A 3,822-nucleotide genomic window follows, 5' to 3' on the forward strand; every position below is an offset into this window, starting at 1 on the left:
TTTTCACCTCGTTGTCCATCATAATTTAATTTTTGTTGCTGCACGTTTCACATCTTGGGCATCTTTTTCTTTATCAATTAAATTTGGAACTCCATGCTTAACCATTCGTCATTTGTTAGAGTCTCAAATTCTAACAAAATAACTTTACCTAAATTGAGTTAGCTAACCTTAATAAGGCACAATAATTTTATCCATAATTTCAAGAAATAAAAAAAAAAACTTTCATTTTAACCAAACATCCAATTTCTCTATCTCTACAATCTGATAAATTCTAAAGCCCAAGTGCAACATTGAACATCATTCTAGCTCTAAGGACTTTGTCATTCCTCGCATTTCACAGAGCATTGCATCAGCGTTTGAAACAACAATGGCCAAAACATCATCTAGAGCTGAAGACGGTTTAGACATTGTTAAGTTGAGCTTCTCAAAACTTGAGAGGGACATTTCATCAAGTGGATGGGCTAGATTATGCAGATCTTTGATGCCAGAATTGTATGTTGTCTTCAATTTCTCCACTCTCTCTGTTAGTCCTTCTGTAACCTGCTTTTTAGTAGAAACAAAAAGCTGCAATTGTTCTTCCATACTTCTTAGCTGTTGTCGCTGTTGTGACACTGAATCCGAAACCGATCTATGTAAGACATCCAGATGTTGTGACAGCTGAGACTGAAATGTTTGAACCAAATTTTGGTTTCCACTTTCTATCTTATTCTTCATGTCAATTTTTGTAAATAGGCCATCAACATCCTGTGCTACAATTTCTAGTTCTGACAGGAGATCTGCTGCCTGCTCAACAAGGGATTTCTCTGACTGTAACAAATTTGAGATAATGAACTCCTTTTCCTTGATTGTGAAATTAGCTTGACTGTGTTTCTCTTGAAAATCTTTCAAAACTTCCTTGGTGTCCACAAGCATTTTTGTGTCATCTGGAGTTTATCAATCACGACTGCATTTGTTTGCTGGTGAGAAATATTCAACTCCCCCAACACCTCAATTTTCTTTTTCTTAGAGTCGAGTTCCAATTCCATGCGGTTAATCTTCTCAACCATAGCCTTTTTTCAGCTTCTTCCTGTATGAAGCGATCATGTGGAAGATAAACACCGTTCTTCTCCCTTGCAACACGCACCTTTTGTTTCAGTCGTTCAATTTCAGCATAAAGATCCTTAACAAGGGCAGACATTAGCATTTTCTGATTCAGCTTTGGTTTGTTCATTATGTTTTTAGCAACCTCTGCCCAGAATTGAAAGAACACTAATCGAGCCATCCAAATCTAACTTGTCGGCCTCGTCTGGGAAGAAGCCATGAATCGTCTGCTCCAGATCGTGCTCCAGATCGGGCAACAGAATCATAAGCCCAGGTTCTCCAGGTCATGGCCAAGGTCGTCGACAAAGATCTACTGTCACCGCACTCGGCCATCACTGGCCCTTGCACACCCAAAACTGCACACAAAAAAACACATACGCAGTAAACACCAAACTCTTTATTTTTCTCAGCCCAGGAGCGGCCAAGCCCACGAGGGTCCAAGCCCTGAGGGCTATGATACCAACTTAAAAACTGAGAATTCAAATTCCAGTTATTGATCAAATACAATTACATATATAGAAAGTGTTGTTTTAAGAGAGACTATTTTAGACATACAATCCGACAATTACATATATTTTAAACATGCATACAATCTGACAATTACATATATTTTAAACATGCAATTTGTTGATTGAGGAAATCTCTCAACAACATGCCTAACTAGAAAATGGATCCTAACTACTAGAAACAGATTCCTTTACATCTCACTAACTAGAGATAAGTAAGAATTAAATATTCCAAACACTAATAAGTAATAATCTGAAAAATTATTCAACTCTGCCATGAGGCCGAAACGAAACTATGTTGAGAACCTTCGCATCCTCTTTGGCTACCACATGAGACTTGGACGAATCCCCTGCAAATGAAATAGTATTAGATGTCGAGCCAAGAAAGGGGAATGAGACTTACCTATGGTGTCAAACACGAAATCGAATTTCAGGGGAGTGAGTGACTTACCTATGGTGTCAAACACGAAATTGAATTTCTCAGAGATTTTATTGTAGCTCTGCATCGTATAATCGATGACCACATCCGCCCCCAGGCTTTTCATGAACTCAAGTTTCACAGTACTAGACGTGGAAACGATTCTGGAAGTTCCATAGACATGCCTCGCCAGTTGAATGGCCAGGCTGCCCACTACGCTCGCTTCCCCTACAATGAACGCGCTCTTCCCCTTCTCAAATTTCGATATATCGAACGCTTGGTGCGCTGTAAGGACATCAAGCGGCAGGCTGGCTGCTTCCTCGAACGATAAATTTTTGGGCTTCAGCGCCACCAGGTATTCGTCCACTAAGGTGTACTGGGCGAGAGTCCCCCGCTGCTTTGGTCTGCCTGCGCCTCTCGCATTCTGGATGTTGCTGTAGACCTCATCTCCCTTCTTGAACTTGGAAATGCCATCGCCAAATTCGACCACCACTCCTGCTGCATCACAGCCCGGAACAATCTACGTAACGCAAACGAAAATGTTTAAATCAGGATTTAAATTGTTGGTACTAAATCTTAATACCCCAAATTGGGCAACGGCATGGTTTCCCCTGGAGATGAAGCTTATGTTAAAAGAATACAGGGGCAATGAGCTCATGTCATACAGGAAAGTCGGAACCCGCGCTTCTGAATAAACCGTTGTGCCTCTTAAAGTCGACAGGATTGAGAGCAGCAACTCGGATTTTAACCAGAAGCTCGCATGGCCCCGCTTTGGCACATGGATTTCCCCGAACTGCAACACGTCTATGGATCCATATTCGTTGTAGAACCACGCCTTATGGAGTTCACTCATATCTTTCTCTCTGGCTGCACTACTTTGCTTGATCGAGAGTCGAACGCCTTTCTTTCTGCCCGCACTACCTTACTTGGCTTGATCGGGAGCCGAAATTTCGAGACGCTAGTGGGATTTGTATGCTTTTGGAAGACACGTGTGGAGATAAGGTTAGGCCCAACAACTTGAACGTTCTATGCATTGCATCTAGACATAAAACGCCCGGATCGAGGGATAGTTTGCATTGCATATAGGGTCCGGATACCAATCACTTAGATTATTGTAGATAGGGTACAGATCAAAGGTTAGAATTCGTTGTACAGATAAAAGCACAGGATACATTGTATCTAGACACAAGAGATAAGCTTATGGTCAACTACTTAGATCATTGTAGAGAGGGTGATCAGAGCTTCGAATACATTGCTTGTAGACAAAGCATAGCCTCTCTTTATTTTCACATTAAATGGAATGGTATTGAAATCACGATTATTGATTATGGTAAACATAATGTAATGTTTAACAATTCGATTTAGTACAACTAAAATAAAATTAATAAAATTAAATTTTATTTTAAATTAAAATTAAAATTAAGTAAAAAATACAAAATTATCTTGTTTATATTTGTGGGTTTTTCTCATGGTATTTTTTTCTTATGATATACTTAAAAGTTAATAATTAAACCAATCTAGATCCATCTTAACTTTGATTAGGGAGTAATCAAATCAAATCAAAATAAAATTAATTAAATTAAAAATAAAACTAAGTAAAAAAACATAAAATTATCTTGTTTATGGTTTTTTTCATGATATTCTTCTACTCATGGTATTTGTGGTTTTTTTCCATGGTATTTTTTTCTCATGTGACATACTTAAAGGTTACTAATTAAACCAACTTAGATCCATCTTAACTTTGGATCTACAGAGGAATCAAATCTCTCTTTACTCTAAAAGAGTTTTGCATGTCAAGAGAGAGATTTGATCCCTTTA

The 3,822-nt window shown here is 38.6% G+C and overlaps 1 pseudogene across 1 annotated transcript; it reads right to left on the reverse strand.

Moving 5' to 3' along the window:
* Positions 1 to 1,311: 1,311 nt before the first annotated feature.
* On the reverse strand, positions 1,312 to 2,959 carry LOC149148120 (2-methylene-furan-3-one reductase-like; annotated as a pseudogene). Its single transcript, XR_016263059.1, has 4 exons — positions 2,670 to 2,959; positions 2,038 to 2,524; positions 1,840 to 1,936; positions 1,312 to 1,436 (listed from the first exon to the last, which is right to left on the reverse strand). The product of XR_016263059.1 is annotated as a 2-methylene-furan-3-one reductase-like (transcript).
* Positions 2,960 to 3,822: the final 863 nt, after the last annotated feature.

This window comes from Pinus tabuliformis, chromosome 9 (assembly GCF_031772625.1).
Source record: "Pinus tabuliformis cultivar Carrire ecotype Pingquan chromosome 9, CPIR1, whole genome shotgun sequence".
Classification (NCBI taxonomy): Eukaryota; Viridiplantae; Streptophyta; class Pinopsida; order Pinales; family Pinaceae; genus Pinus; species Pinus tabuliformis.